The sequence below is a fragment of the Muntiacus reevesi genome, unplaced genomic scaffold (genome assembly GCF_963930625.1).
Source record: "Muntiacus reevesi unplaced genomic scaffold, mMunRee1.1 SCAFFOLD_121, whole genome shotgun sequence".
NCBI lineage: Eukaryota > Metazoa > Chordata > Mammalia > Artiodactyla > Cervidae > Muntiacus > Muntiacus reevesi.
The window spans coordinates 131,078-148,346 of record NW_027077947.1 but is presented as its reverse complement, the minus strand read 5'-3'; the positions used below and the strand labels follow the sequence as shown (position 1 = coordinate 148,346).

The 17,269-nt window shown below is 39.2% G+C and overlaps 1 long non-coding RNA gene across 1 annotated transcript; it reads right to left on the bottom strand.

The window, feature by feature from the left end:
* Positions 1–5,738: 5,738 nt before the first annotated feature.
* Positions 5,739–17,029, bottom strand: LOC136155268 (uncharacterized). The gene is made up of 4 exons (XR_010660754.1): positions 16,748–17,029; positions 14,774–14,904; positions 7,783–7,881; positions 5,739–5,834 (listed from the first exon to the last, which is right to left on the bottom strand). It is a non-coding gene; the product is annotated as an uncharacterized lncRNA (long non-coding RNA).
* Between the last annotated feature and the right edge of the window lie 240 nt (positions 17,030–17,269).

The following is a 17,269-nucleotide window of genomic DNA, read 5'->3' as shown; positions in this document are numbered from 1 at the left end:
ACCTCTGCCCATTTCTATTACAAGCTGTCCCAAGAACTTAATGAAGACATGGAGCAGGTAGTAGAGTCCTTCGTTTCAATCCCAAAACAAATTAACTCATTAGCTTCTGTGGCCCTACAAAATAGGCGAGCCCTGGACCTTCTCACTGCAGAAAAGGGAGGGACCTGCCTTTTCCTAGGAGAGGACTGCTGCTATTTTGCTAATGAAACGGGGATAGTCCAGGGTCGAGTCAGAGAACTTAGAGACAGAATTGAATGCCGCAGAAAGAGTTAGAAAACCTTTACATTCCCCAAAACCTGTTCCCACAGATCCTCCCTTGGCTGCTCCCTTTCTGGGGCCATTAGTATTTATCATTCTATTCCTCTTATCTGGACCCTGTCTCTTTAATCTCTTTCAAAGGTTTCTCCAAGAACGGATTCGGGCCATCTCTTGAGATCAGGTCAAGACTGTTTTCTTCTTCTCGAGAGCCTCACCTCAAGCTCAGAAAAAAGGAGACTGTGGGCCCTAGGACGATCCTCCATTCCAGACCCAAAACCGTCGCACCATCCGGCAGGAAGTAGCCAGAGAGATAAGGCGCCCTTCTCCCCCCCCCCCACCCTTTTTTTTTTATGATTTCAGGGTCTGGAATGAAGGAGTCTTTTGGGCCTAGAAAAGAGAGCAACAGTCTCAAAGGCCCCTTGCTGAATCATCTAACTTTGGAGAAAACAAAGCATAATTTTAGTTCCATCCTGATGCTCCAGGCCAGTTGCATCTATCTGGGACTTATCACCCCCTGTCCGGAAACCTACCACCCCCTACACCCGCCCAGAAGACTTATCACCCTCTGCCCAACTATAGAGTGTCATTTCAACAAAAGAATACTTAAAATATCCCGCCTGATTGACGTTTCCCTTATTGCTTCCACAAACCTCCCTATAAGTATGAAGCCTCCCTGATCCCTCTCGGTGCTCAGCCTTGTCGTTAGGCCGACTGTCGCCCCTCCTTGCCTGAACAAAGGCAACCTACTTCTGTTGAGGTCGGCTCTCCTTTTCTGCCTGGCCGGAACTATGCCTTACAGATGTCACTGAGGGTGGTGCTTTCTGGAGATCTTTAGCGCAGCCATGGCCTGTATTGGAACGTCTTCCTCTTAGGGCTTTTGTTGTTTCCATTTTGAATGTCGGGGGCCCCCTTGGGTCGAATTTTCCGAGGAAAAAGTTTGTTGGATCCACCTGGGGAAATACAAGCATATCCTTTTCCCTGTAAGATTAGTTTCCCAGATTTCCATTGTTTCATTAACCCGTCTTGGTACCAAATGGGCAGGGGAAGAGACGTGTCCTTCAGTTCCTCGAAATGCCTTTCTGCCCTGGTTAAAATATTTCCCTGTGGCAGGTTTAAAAACTTTAAAATGAATAAAGCTGTATTAACAATAGTGATGGGTTGAGAAAATATCTTATGTTGGAATCTAGTAAAGTCTGCTCTGGATAAGGAAGACAGCAGTGTTCCTGTGTATTCCCCTTTCTTTAAGTTCTTTTTATTTGTAACTTTAGTGTGTGAGGTGCTCGTTCGACTATGTCTCGTGTCTGTGGATTATAAGGAACACTTATAATATGTTTAATAGAAAAAGATTGTAAAAATTGTTTAAAGTATCTAGAAATATAGGCAGGGCCAGTGTCTGTTTTAATAGAACTAGGAGTTTATGGTGGAGGTTTCTGTATCTAGTAAAACAAAAACTGAATATTTAGCACCAGAGACTCTATTAATCGGGTAAGGATATAAGCAAATAACTTGAATAAGAGCATATAATTTATTTTGTTGAGCAGAATGAAATTTAGTGTAAAAGACTTTGTATTTTTTAAGAGGCCAGAAAGAAAGAAGCTTTGGCATTTTTAGTCCCATAAGAATCACCTGGGCCACTTACTGGATTTCATTTTGTTATCTAGTGCCTAGCACAGTTTCTAGGACAGAGTTGGAAATTAATAAATGTGTACATTCCTGGTATTATAGTCTAAAACTTGCAACACTAATAGTTGCAAACTTAAATGACCCTAATGGTTGTAGAATTTTCTTGCATCTACAAAAGACAGTCCTAGCTGACTGGGCTTAGGAATTTTTCTTCATCTACTTGGGACTTCTTTCCTCCTATCCCTCACTGTCAGATCCCTTGTGCTACCTGACTGCATCTATCCACAGTCTACACACCTAGTTTCTTCTTTGGCTCCAACGCAAAGTCAGAGGCTAGGAGTGAGAAGGTAATCCCCTGTGGCTACATCCCCACAGTAACACCCCCGTAGGCCCCATCCTGCTCCTCACCTGAAAGCCCCTGCCATAGCTCCTGGGATGAAATGCCCCGGGTAGCCTTCCTACCTGAAGAAGGAAGAGGAACAAATACTGAGTCTAGATTTCACTTGGAAATTCAGATGATTAATGTGGGTCAGTCCTAGTCTACAGTTCATTGGAACACAGGGACATTTAGAGAAAACATTTGTGGGAGCTTAAAACTGGATTAGTTTTCCTGTTTGTTCATTATTTTTCTCATTATTATGAGTGTTAAAAAAAACCAAAAAAACCACCCAAACTTGAAATTTCACCAATGCTGGATTGTATTGAGGAGGGGAGAACTCACAAGTGCATACTCAATTTCACAGGAACCTGGGGAGTAAGGGAAGAGAATCAAGTGGGCTAGGGCCTGTGGGGAGAAACGTGCAGCTGGGGGCCGGCGGAGACCAAATACACACAGCCTCACAAAATGACGGTCTCAAGGGGACAGCACTCATTCTCAGCTGTTCAGGTTCTCTGCGTCTTAAGAAACTCACAACTTTGTCACTTTTAAGATAAATGATGAATGAAAATGGTAAGGGTGGCAGAGATGCAAAGCGGGGCCTGGAATGAAAGGTAACATAAACAGCACAGAAAGCAAGGGCACAGCTACACCAAGATGGAGACTCAGTGCGTGCTTCTTGCTTGTGGCATGACTACAGCTATCCAGGTTCACATGAGATGGCTCAGCATGATGCAACTTACAAATACCACATGTGCAAAATGAACCTAGAAACCAAAGAGAAACCATCACATGAAAAATGGGGGCCACAGAGGCAGGTTCTGTAAGGTTCAGAGTATGTGAGAATACATACTGAGAGTAATCCTTCCAAAATTAATGGAATGCTTTCTAACATAAATTAGAGAATAATGCTTTTTCCATTATTGACGAGTTTCAGAGATACCAAACACACTGCTTATCATGAAAATCCAGTAAAGTACGGATGACCATGAAGATAAATGAGAATCTTAATAATAATTCATTCCTGTGTCCATCAGAGGTGACTGAGTTCAAAAATAATTACAAAGCTCCACATCATCACATCTCAAAACGATTCAAATTACCCTCCCACCAACTGTCACCCAGAGTCTACCTTGACAATATTGGCAGGAGTGGCCCATTTATTTATTTATTTTCGCCCATCTCTGGCTAAGATTTTAAAAACCCAAGTTAGGCTATAAAAGGGTAGCAGTTTCTGTCACTTAGGACATTGTCTTCTCTTGAAACCAGTCACTTGCTACAAGGAAGAAACAGATGGTAATAGAAGTTAGTGACCTTATATCCTAATTCAACAATGACAAAAAATCTTCAGGATTCTTCTATGGCATTAAGAAACATTTTTATCTTACCGAGTTCATTCATTGCATGTCTATGCTCTTCATCAAATGAAAGTTTCATTAGAACACACACAGCAGGACAGATCTGATGTTCAACAGGAGCTGGCACTGAAAAATAAAGTTGACATAAACCATAATGCTTTGTTTTCTCAAAGTAGTGATGTTTATTATACCTAAAAAATACTGAGTTTGCAGATATACTTCTCATGCATGGTAGCTTAGTGAATCAACAAGTATTTGCTGAAGAGATGAATAACTACTATACACATGGAAAGGAAAATACAGGTAAAGGGCTTTCCTTGGTTCTGTAAAAATGTTTACCCCTCACCAGCCTTTCACCAAGTCTGCTGGACTAACTCCCATGTAGGTTTATGCTATAATTCAACTAATAACTTAAAAATTATACTGGTTATTTGAAATAATAAAAACATTTTGGTATAAAACTATTTATTTATAATTTATATTTTCAAAGCTGAAAGGCACATGGCTGTATAGAAATGTATAGAGAAACCTAGTGCAACTCTAGTAGAGAAAGTTTATTATATAGACACCAGATAGTAAATAAAAATTTAAAGGAAAAGTGTCTAAGAAAATGTACTTACACATTTAGTGCTATACATAAAGTTTCAAAACTGTTACTTGAAATAAAAATTGAAAAACCAAGTCTATTTTTCAGAAGTAATAGTATTTATTCTATTTAACTTGTCTGAGAACAGGTATTAAGAGCACACAATACAAGTCATTACATAATTGTGGACAGCCAAAGAAAACAATCCAGAAAGATAATGTTCTCCCAGTAAAGCAACTTATTAATTCTCCCTAGCCCTAGGACAAACAGAAAGGACATTTCTGCTATATTCTTACTGTTGAAAATTTTTTAATTTTAAATAAATTCACCTTTATACCTAACCCTAAGAGAAATCTACTAAATCTTTATAGATCAAGTTCTCATCATCAGTCTTTCTCCTGCTCCCCCAATCAAGATACTGACTCGATAGTCCTTTGCTGTGTGTATGTCTATGTGTGGGTTCTTACCAGGTGAAAGGAGGTCTTACCTTATATACTTACTGCTTTTGGTTCTTCCCATAGGAATGAAGTAACTTATCTCCTCAAGGGTCCCAACTCCCATGATCCCTGCTCCTGGGGGAGAGGGTTTCTCCCTGAGAAAAGAGCTGGGTGGCTGATCACCCCAGCAGCTGGGGCCCCAAGGCCTGAAGACAGGCAGTGAAGTGGGAAGGACACTGGGCTGAGGGTCAGGGGGTCTGGCCTCTGGCCCTGGATCCCCCACCCACTACCTGTGAAGCCACAGGCAAGTCTTTTGGCCTCTCTGAACCTCAGTCTCTTCATCTGTAAAATGAAGATGATAATATCTTCTCTTCCTACTTCACAAGGCTGTTCTAAGGATCAAATAACAGATATAACACAGCTCTGCATCCACTGAGTAAAGCGATATGCAAATATAAGAGAATGGCTTGGTCACTCACAGCTGAAGGAACTTACGTAAAGTCACTTTCCTGAGCTTAATCTCAAGAGAAGGAGAACATAATCGCTCAAGTTCTTTCTAGATCAACTATGCTATGACTGTTTAAGTCTACTTTGATTTTCTGTTATTTTCTGGTTGTACTGTAGTGCACACAACATTTCCCTTTGCTAACTTTTTTTCCTAGGGAAATAGAGAAATTAAGCTTTAAACTATGTGAGCGGTGCAGGTGGCTAATATGAATTTCCCACTCTGATTCATAAAGACACCGTCCTAATTAAAAAACTTTTCATTTCAAAAACTTTTACATTTGCTTTGTCACATGCACCATATGGAACATACTTGGATTTTTGTCCTGGTCCATGCCTTGTTCATGGGCTTCTTGCCACTCCCAACAGGTTTCACAGTAAGCTCGTATCTGTTCCAAAAGATGAAGGACTCGGATTTCACGCCTGCCTCTCTTGTCATCAGGCTGTGAGTGAATGATGTTGTGGAGTGCTGCACTGGCCCTGGCCAGAGCCTCTTTACCGCCCCAGGAATTGCTCAACAACACAGAGTCTTTGTCATTGCCGTGTAAAAGCTGGATGAGGAGAGGAAGACATCCAGACTGTCGCATGGATATACAGCTGTCTTGGGAGCTAGACATAGCTAGCAAAGTTCACGACATATCATCCTTATCATGAGTACCAAGCATTGACAACAATGAATACACCATTTCCACCTGTGGGCCAAATGAGTTTAGAAACAAAATTATGACTTTAATAGCCAAAAGCCAACACCAATGAAGTGATGAATGGGATATTAGCTGTAACTCAAACAAAAACAGAAACAAAAACAAAAATCTCTTTCCAGGATGAAGTAATGAGCGTTATTTCAAAATCCATATTGCTATAATCATTATCACCATCTTCTTTATGAGTAAATATTAGTAGTGGTAGTATATAGTCATAAGGAGACAGTAGGTTCTTGCATACCTAAACTGCTATTATCTGGATCAGTGGGTGAAAATCTGTTATCATAATGAAAGACAATCAACTGATTTTTCTCTTTCTCACATCTCCCCCACCCACCACACACACACACACCTACCAACACATACAGAGCAAGAAATGTGGTTTATCTAAAATTCTTTACACAATTAAAAATTTTACTTTTTAAAATCTACAACCATAATCAGTAAAATGTTTTTTAGCAATTACTATTTACTAAGTACTGGTTCTAAGCAATTGCTAACCGTCACCAGATTATAATATTGTTAAAATTATGATATCTCCCTTATACATGTAAAAGTATTTTCTCATAAAGGGATCATATAGGGATGATCCCTGATCATATAGAGATACAAAGTCAATATTCTTATTTAATTTTTTTTAAGCAGCTGGTAAGCATCATTACTCCCTTCCTGTAAATTCCAAGAATTTACTCAGAAGCAGATCAGAAACAGGAAATAGCACCCAGTCATCCTGTCCTGTGATCAACCGCATTTTTTAAAAGCAAGAGCTACTGTGTGAAAGTTGAGGCTATTATAGAAATGCATCATATCTATAAATTAGTGGTTCCAAACCAGGGGCAACTTTAGCCACCTTGAGACTCTTCTGGTAATGTCCTACTATTTGCAAGTGAGCTGTGTGACACAAGCAGGTTACCAGAGTTCTCTGAGGTCCAGCTGTCTCAGCTGCCAAACAGAGTAATTTACCTAATAGGGTTTTCTTTGTGAAGATTAACTAAAGTCACACATGTATACAGGACAGTAGCTGGCATTCAAAAATGTAGTAAGGTCTTAATATTATCATGCAAAAATCACTCCAAAAGGAAATGGTATTCAAGCTGCCAGTTTTCAAGCAATAGTACTCTTATATATTAAAGGTTTTCTTTACAGTAAAAACTACTCGTGTTGGACAGACTGGGGTGGAATTCTAATTTAATTACCATCTTTTTGGCTTTAGTATTCTCACTTAAAAGAGGGGCAAGAATAACACATTCAAAGGGTTTTGGAAAAGATCAGAGATAGTTTACATACAAGTCTTAGCAGTTACTGGCATATTAGTGATCCCAAGTAGTAACTATTGTGAGTTACTAAAAGGATTAAGTTTTATATTAATAATATCACTGCTACTCTAAAATTCATTTCTTATATCGACATTAGTTATGTAATGCTTTTCCTCAGAGCCATTATATTACTAAAGTAAAGAAAGAGTATGTAGAATATGCTATGAAAACAAGGAAGTATTTAGATGTAATGGAAAATATACCGTTTAAAAAATAGTCCCCGTGCTCCAAATGTAGTGCTTCAAAGGAGGCAGACACAGACTGCATGGGCAGGCGCGAGGGCCCTGGGTCAGAAAACGCTCTGTAAAGAAGGAAAGCCCAAGAAGAGCTCTGCAGGCTGGCGAGGACCCTGAGGGTCACTGTGCAGCAGGGTGGGAAGTGGAGGGCTGCACCACTGCAGCCAGGGCAGCCAGGCAGAAAGTCACGGGGAGGGGAGAGCTCAGGGGGGCGAGCCAGCTGTGGGCTGCACCTCAGGATGCTTGCAGAGACCTGGCTGTCATTTCTTTAAGAGACTGCGATGATGGAAACAAAAGAATACTTAAGCCAAAATTAAAAGAAGCATGAAGAATGTTTTAGTAGAGCACTCAGAGTTCTAGCGACAAGACTCTATAATCCGTTACCTTGGTTCCCAGATGACTGGTCAGCCTTCAAGGAGCTTAATGTGTGCTACTAGAGCTCAAAACACTGGCTGTTTCATGATCTATTCGTGTACTTGACCCCTAGAAATTAAGCAAATTATAGACAGTATAATTTAGATTATAGATAAATATAGCTAGCTTCATGCTAAGATACTCCAAATGAACTGTCTTTAGGGTAAATAGCTAAATATACCATTAAAGTGTGAACATTTATAACTGCTCAAAATGAGTATTTTTATCTATAAACTTGAGTAGAATTTAGAGAAAGACTGAAGGAGGAAAAAAAAAAACTGTTGTAAAAGACAAAGTACAATGTAGAAGAAACCAAACACTGAAGACATTCTAAGAGTAATATTCTTTCCCAAATCAAAAGGCATGAAACCATATTCAGCTAAATATACACTGGCTGGAAGAAAGCCCCATTGAGTGATGAAATGCTTCCCAAGGCCCACTAGACTTCACACTCCAGGATGTCTGGCTCTAGGTGAGTGACCACACCATCGTGGTCATCTGGGTCATGAAGGTCTTTTTTGTGCACTTCTTCTGTGTATTCTTGCCACCTCTTCTTAGCATCTTCTGCTTGTTATGTCCATACCATTTCTGTCCTTTCTTGGTGCAATGCTAGTCTGTAGGAATGTAAGTGAGTAAGACACCCCCACCCTCGCTGCATATGGAGCCTGGACAGGTTGCTCAACATGTAAACACACAGTGCCGTGACGAGCGCAGGTGTGCAGACAGGAGTGGCGGGCACTCAGCTCAGGATTGTAGAGTAAAGGGCTGTCTGACTGTGAACGACAGAGAGGTGTCTCCTTAAAAAAGAGGAGGGTCAGCCACACAGCAGCCCAGATGAGGCAGAGGCCCTAAGCACAGGTCACAAAGAATGTGTACGTGTGTGTGTGCCTGTGAGAGAGAGAGAGAGAGAGAGAGAGAGAGAGAGAGAGAGAGAGAGAGAGAGAGAGAGAGACAGAGAAACTGACTCACTTGGAGATTAAGAGCTTCTTCTGATTGCAATAAGGAGGATGGAGTTGAGGGACCAAGACTCAAGATAAAGAGAGCAGGTGGGAGACTTTTAAGGAAATTTTGGCAAAGGGCTGCTTTTGATCTACAGGAGGAAATGAATGACTCCTTATGCTGAAGCAAGCATACTGTCTTTAAGGATATCTAAATACTTTGTTTCTGGTGGTGAGGATGTAACACAACCCGTAAGGAGCCTTGTCTTCTAGAATTCACCACCTTGTGAACTACTCCTGTGGTTAAGTGTAGGCCAGATTTTGTGTAAGGCTTTTAGCGAACAGACTGCTATAGATATGATGAGAAGTCACTTTCAAGATAAGTTTACAAAAACTGTGGCTTCCATCCTGGACACCCTCTCTTGTTCTTCTCTGAGGGATTGCCAGATACTACACTATGAACTGCTCTTTGCAGAGGCCTTGGTGGCAAGAAATGATACCACTGGCCGACAGCCTGGACATCTCAGGCCTGCTAACAGTCATATGGTGAGTTTAGAAGCAGATCCTCCCCTCATCAAATCTTGAAATGACTGTGGCCCCAGCCAACATGGCGACTGCAGCCTATGAGAGACCCTGAACCAGAGGCACTCAGCTAAGCTGCACCAGGATTCCTGACCTACAAAGACAATAAATGGTTGCTGATTTAAGCTGCTAAATTTGTCAGGCAGCAATAGATAACTAACATATTGTTTGAAACAGAAGAGAAACAAGAGGTTACATTACAAAGCAAGGAAAAACCCATGTCTACGATGAAACATGTTCTGACATTCATTTCAGTGTAGACATCAATCACCTTTAAGCTTCAGACTTAGTATCTTTCTATATAGATTCTTGATTTTGGGACACTCTCCACTCTGCTCTCCCAAACTCTCTAGCTAGAAACCTAGATGGATTTATTATAAGGAGATTCCAAGAGAACATTCCCATACCCATACTACCTATAAGCCAGAACTTGAGTCTTGAGAATCTTTCCTGGGCCTTTTTATTATGATTAAGTCTGCACCAACATCCTTCAGAGGGACCAGAGAAGCAGTAACCTGTAAGAAATGGTTATCGTTGTTCGGTCGCTAAGCCAAGTCTGACTCTCTGTGACCCCATGGACTGCAGCATGCCAAGCTGTCCTTCACTATCTCCTGGAGTTTACTCAAACTCATGTCCTTTGAGTTGGTGATGCCATCCAACAATCTCATCCTCCTTTGCCCCCTTCTCCTCTTGTGCTCAATCTTTCCCAGCATCAGGGTCTTTTTCAATGACTTGCCTCTTTGCATCAGGTGGCCAAAGTATTGGAGCTTCCGGATCAGTTCTTCCAATGAATATTCAGGGTTGATTTCATTTACTATTGACTGGTTTGATCTCCCTGTAGTCCATGGGACTCTCAAGAGTCCTCTCCAACACCACAGTTCAAAAGCATCAATTCTTCACTGCTCAGCCTTCTTTACAGTCCAAATCTCTCATCCGTATATGACTACTAGAAAAACCATAGCTTTGACTATATGAACCTTTGTCAGCAAAGTGACGCCTCTGCTTTTTAATATGCTGTCTAGGTTGGTCATAGCTTTTCACCCAAGGAGCAAGTGTCTTTTAATTTCATGGCTGCAGTCACCATTCGCAGTGATTTTGGAACCCAAGAAAATAACATCTGCCACTGTTCCCACTTTTCCCATCGACTTGCCATGAAATGATAAGACAGGATGCCATGATCTTCATTCTTTGAATGTTGAATATTAAGCCAGCCTTTTCACTCTCCTCTTTCACCTTCATCAAGCGGTTCTTTAGTTCCTCTTCACTTTCAGCCATTAGAGTGGTATCATCTGCATATCTGAGGTTGCTGATATTCCTTCCAACAATCCTGATTCCAGCTTGTGAGTCTCCTAGCCTGGCATTTCTCATGATGTACTCTGCATATAAGTTAAATAAGCAGGGTGACAATATACAGCCTTGATGTACTCCTTTCTAGATTTTTAACCAGTCTGTTGTTTCATGTCTGGTTCTAACTGTTGCTTCTGACCTGCATCTCCTTTTCAACACACATTAGAATCAAGCACTTCTCTATCTTCTGGTCCTCCTTTATCCACCTTTCAATATCCACTGCCATCAGAGGCACTCAAATGTGTGCCGAGGGGCCCAAGAAGGACTATGCCTGGCAGTTCAATCAGTACAGCTGGGACACAGTCAATTTCAACTACACTTGCTGGGTACAAATCCCTCTTCTATTATCTACTTGCTCACTTTAGGAAGGGACTCAAAAAACAGTATTTTTCTGAGAAAACAAAACAAAACAAAGTGACTCTAAGAAGTTCACCATAAAGGTAGCAACAGTCTCCAACTCTCTGTGAAACTGTGTAAGAGGGAGAAGAAGCAAAAGAAGCAAGCACCCTCCTCACCTTGCCTTTTTTCATACAGATGGTACACGGAAGTGGCCCAACAGTAGATGAGAAGTTTCTCTTTATTAAAGTACTACAGCTAATTCTACAACCCTTAGTGAATTAATAAAGGTAGACATTAAGTATAAATGCTGTGAATATCACAAAAAGATGTTATGTGCTTTCTGGTGGAAGACCACTATGCTACCTATGAAAGTCTCAGGCATAGAATGAGGGCCTGAGACCAAATCTGATCACATTGCTAGACCCAATACCAATTTACAGGGAATACAGAAGACAGAGAGATAGGTCAAACTTCACCATGCAGATGTTCCTAGCAAAATTCAGACTATGGAAAACTTGAGAAGACAAATAACTTTGGTTATTCAATAAATATACAGCAAAAATCTAAGAGACAAAGAAGAAATCTATAGATTAAAAGAAATTTCAAAGACACACTAACCAATCTCTGTGCATGAACTTTATCTGGCCCTTGTGTCAAATAAATTTAAAAATTATGACATTTACGAAGCAACTGCAAATTTGAAATCTGATGCTACCGAGGAACTACTGTTAGTTTCTTTGGGAGTGTAATAATGGCATAATAGTTATGTATTCTAGGTGTCCTCTGGCTGCAGGACTGCTTTAGCAATTCTGGGCCTTTTGTAGTTCCATAGAAATTTTAGTATTATTTGTTCTAGTTCTGTGAAAAATGTCATAGGCATCTTGACAGGAATTGCATTAAATCTGCAGAGTGCTTTGGGACTTCGGACAATACTACCAAGCTACAGTAATCAAAACAGCATGGCATTTGTACAGAAACATGACAGATAGACACACAGACCAAAAGAACAGGATAGAGAACCCAGAAGTAAACCCACATACCTACAGTCAGTTAATCCTTGACAAAGGAGATAAGAACACACAACGGAGAAGAGACGGTCTTTTCAGCCAGTGACACTAGGAAAGCTGGACAGCTACATGTAAATCAGTGAAGTCAGCACACACCCTCACACCATAAACAAACAAGCCCCCCAAATCCCTCAAATTGTTTTAAAGACATAAGTATAAGACATGATACCATAAAACTTCTGGAAGAAAACATAGGCAAAATAGTCTCATAGTCTCAAATTATAGCAATATTTTCTTAGATCAGTCTCCCAAGGGAAAACAAATAAAAGCAAAAATAAATAAACGGGACCTAGTCAAACTTAAAAGATTTTTTTCCAGTAAAGAAAACTATCAACAAAACAGAAACACAGCCTACAGACTGGGAGAAAATATTTGATTGACAGTCAATATCCAAAATGTACAAACAGCTCATACAACTCAGTATCAAAAAAATAAAAATAAAAAATAAAAGCAACAAAAATCAAAGGATGGACAGAAGACCTAAACAGACATTCCTTCAAAAGGCATACAGATAGCCAACAAATCATGAAAAGATGCTCAACATCACTGATTACTGAGAAATTCAAATTAAAAATGGCCACCATCAAAGCAAAAAGTCTGGAGAGCATGTGGAGAAAAGGAAATCCTTCTACACTGTTAGTGGGAATATAAATTGGTACAGCCACAATGAAAACCGGTATGGAGGTTTCTTAAAAAACTAAAAATAGAGTTACCACATGATCCAGCAATCTCACTCCTGGGCATAAATCCAAAAAAGATGAAAACTCTAATCTGAAAAGATAAATGCACCCAAATGTTCACAGCAACACTATTTATATTAACCAAGACCTGGAAAGAACCCAAGTACCCATCAACAGATGATGGTTTTAAGAAGATACAATGGTTTAAGAAGTCACAAAAAAGAATGAAATACTGCCACTTGCAGCACCATGGATGGAGCTAGAGAATGCCATACTAAGTGAGGGAGTCAGACAAAGACAGACATTATATGAGATCACTTATATGTACAGTCTAAAAAATAATACAAATATATCTACACACAAAACAGAAATAGACTCACAGACACAGAAAACAAACTTACGGTTACCACAGATGACAGAGAAGGACAAATTAAAGGTATGGGATCAACAGATATAAATAATCCAAAAAATATGTATATGTTACTGAATCACTTTGCTGTAGAGCTAAAACTAACACAATAATGTAAATCAACTGTATTTTCAATTTAAAAGAAAGTATTCTTAGACACAGAAAACAAACTTATAGTTATTAAAGGGGAAATGGGAGGAGGGATAAATTAGGAGTATGGGATTAACAGATACATACACTTTGATATATATAAAATAAACAAGGATTTACTTTATAGTATGTGCATGTGTGCATGCTAAGTCGCTTCAGTCACATCCAACTCTTTGTGACCCTATGGACCATAGCCCGCCAGGCTCCTCTGTCCGTGGGATTCTCTAGGCAACAACACTGAAGTGGGTTGCCATGCCCTCGAGATCTACCCAACCCAGGGATCAAACCCGCAGCTCTTTTGTCTCCTGCACTGGCAGGCAAGTTCTTTACCACTAGCACCACCTGGGAAGCCCTAGCGAATTTTATTCAATATCTTGTAATAACCTAAAATGGAAAAGAATTGGAAAAATACAATATAACTGAATCACTTTGCTGTATACCTGAAACTAACAATGTTAGGAATCAACTACATTTCAATTAAAAAAATGTTATATTCTGTAAATACACAGTGAAGTATTTAATATTTAAGCAAAAAATGATGATGTCTGGGATCTTTTCCAAAAATAAAATCAGAGGACAAAGTATATAGGGTACCTGCAGATTACTCTATTACTCTGTTTGCCTCTGTATATATTTGAAATTTTCCATAATAACAGGCTTAAAAACATATTATTGGCAGTGGAAAAGGTTCTCCTACCATTTCATCTCTTTCCCAGTCTTGTTTGAACTTCATCACTACTTACTGGTTGTCTCACTAGAGATCTGGTTCTAAACATTAAATGGAAAAGCTGAGATCGATTCATAAATGAATTACACATAAAGTTATATACTAAGCAAGTAGGGATCTAGCCCATATAATTTATTTCTAGCTTTCTCTTTTCATTTAACATTCAAGGGAGATTAATCACAGATCAAAAATCCCTCTTTCTAGAAGGGATGTTAGTTATCCCTTCCAACCTACATATATTCATTGCTATTATCTACTATTTATTTATCAGGGACTGTGGGGATATAAAAATGAATAAAACTGGAAAGAATCTTTGTCTTTCTGGAGCTTACAATTTAGTAGGGAGAACAGAAATAACCACATAAATAAATATAAAACTGCAAATGTGGTCTTCAAGGTGAGAAGAACAAGCGAGGACAGCCTGTAATGGGATGTGAACAGTTCAAGCCTCTTGAGAGAAATCACGCTAAAGTTCAGACACACACAGACTGCTGTTAACTGAGTGAAGTGGGATGAGAAGGCACAAGAGGGAATGGGCAGATGGTGTGCAGGCTGCAGCAGAGGAAGCCGTCAAGGGGAAGTCCTGAAGGGCCAGCGTGGCAGGCGTGCTGAGAGCAAAGGGTGACAGACAGCTGGCAAGTTTAGGCAGGAGCCAGGTTATACAGGTCGTAGTAAGGCTTGTCTTTTTCTGAGAATCAATGGATGCCAACAAAGGATTTTACCAAGAGGGTGATTTACTCGTGAAAGATCATTCTGGCAGAGTGGCTGTGGGCAGGAAACCAGGTGAGGTACAATGAACTTCCTTCCCCAAGGGCACTAGGGCAGGAGCTTGATGGATCATATTACTGTGATTCTGAGAAAGTCAAAGAGATTATTTTCAGTTTTGTTAGTGTCAACTGTTTTGTCTCTGGAGCAAATAACAAAAGAAATGAACAAACCCCAAGAGTCTGACAGGTAAAGGGATTTTGGCATAACTGGATCACAGTCTCACAGACACACCTCTTATCTACATTAAGATCTGGAAGTAGCTGTAGCGTCATTAATGTGATTTTGGTTTTTGTCTTGTAAGTTTGTTATGATTTTATCGCACACTAAAGTCTTACATTTTTAAATGAAGCCTATGGTTCTTTTATGGTTTCCTACTCACTTCATGATTATAAAAACTCTATGCTCATTTCCTTAACTTTTAATATTTCTAACAGTTTTCATTTGGGGGACTTCCCTGGTGATTCAGTGATTAAGAATCTGCCTTCTAATGCAGGGGATGCGAGTTTGACCCCTGGTCTGGGAACTAAGATCCCACATACTGCAAGGCAACTAAGTCCGAGGGCCACGACTTCTGGGCCTGCACGGCGTAACAGAAGATCCCGCATGCCGCAGGGAAGAAGATCTCACATGCCACGACTAAGACACAACATAGGTAAATAAGTAAACTGCTTTTTAAAGTTTTCATCTTTGACATTAAATCTAATATATTCAGAGTTAAATTCTGATATAAGAAATGAGATAAGAATTCAATTAAAAAAATAAATATTGAGCTTATTGGCTAGGTGAGGCTTTAAAGGATATAATAATTGAAATATGACCCCAAAGTATTAATAGTGGGTCTTAATCCTAAAGCAAAAAAAAAAGATTTTTGTCAAGAAGACAGAACTTCTTTCTACATATGTGTAGGAACACATGATAATCCCAGAGAACTCCCTAAGTAGTAGACAAAGAACCCAAATGTACTATTGGAATATAATTTTTTTTGCCCTAATTTACCATCTGTAGAGTATTATCCAGTACAATGTGGACCAGTAATATTAAAATGAAGTATATTTTTGTTTAAATGTGGTAAATTTAAATATTTAAATTAAGTATGAGACATTTTAAGCTTTAAATTTTAATGAACTAATAGAACAAATAAATAGTATCATTAAAAGTAATCTATAGGCACTAAAGGAATATTTTATATCAACAGTAAGAAAATTTCCTTAAAATCAACTTAGTTGAAACTGTATTTTAAAAAATCATTCATTTAAAACATAAAATATTGCTTGAAAAAATGTGGAGAATACAGAACACTCCAAAGAAAAATACTCATTAGGATACATTCCAATCAAACTCTAATAGAAAACTGATGGCAGCACAACAAGATAATGTTCTACATTTTAAAAAATTGTCTTCCATAATTTTGCTAAAGATGATAATAGTAAATATGACTAGGGTATTTATTTACTTTTATTTTAATGGGCATTAGAATTGTTTATTTAAATGCTAGGTTTCTATAATCCTGGAATACAACTGAAGATGAAAATATTAACTCTTTATGATTTTTTTAAAAAACACAAAAATATCTTAGAATGCCACAGAGAAAGAGCAAATCTATTCAATGCAAGCAATAATAACTAGGTCAAATCACATATGACCAAAATGCAGCTTAGTATTTATTTTTCAAAGAAACTCCACTCACATTAATCATTTTAGGCTAAAACAGAGACACATACTTTAGAGCTATAAAATATACTTGGAAATTTGAAAGCTTCATAGTTAAATATAATAAAGAAAAATGACATAGCATTTTAGTACTGAATTCTTCTGGAGATATCCATTTAGGAAGGAAACAGGTCATGTGAGAATCATCTCACTCAGTATTTCTTTTAAAATATTTAAATAGTTAACTAGAAAAGAAATTAATAAAATAATCTATTTACCTGACCGCTACCCACAGTTGCCATGTTGATTTCTGCCACTCCTTGACCTTCATTCTGCCGTTCGGCTTCATGTGAGCCAGCTTCATGCTTGCTCTGAGATGACCTCTGTTAATATGGAGTTAACATCAATACATACAAAAACGGTGCATGCTTTCTCAGCCCACAGCTTTCCTTCTTTCTTGCTCTAAAGCTCTGAAGGCCTCAATGACACAGGTTCACAAAAGCACGGAGCTACACTCCATAGCCTCCAGCGGGCTGTCAGCTGCCTGTCTCGGTCACAGCAAAGTGAAGTGTGTCCCTCGAACACTAGGGCTGCACAAGGCAAAGGGTTTTCTGAGACCCACAGAAACACCATCCTCCACCAGCTGTGCTCACATCACTATCGGGGACATAACCCAACTAGAGCAAATAACTGTCTTTTCCGCAAGGTCACATGGTTCTGGTATTTAATAGAGCTGCAAATATAGCAGTTACTATAGCTTATAAATACCTTCTATGTAAGTATATTTATACTTACACACA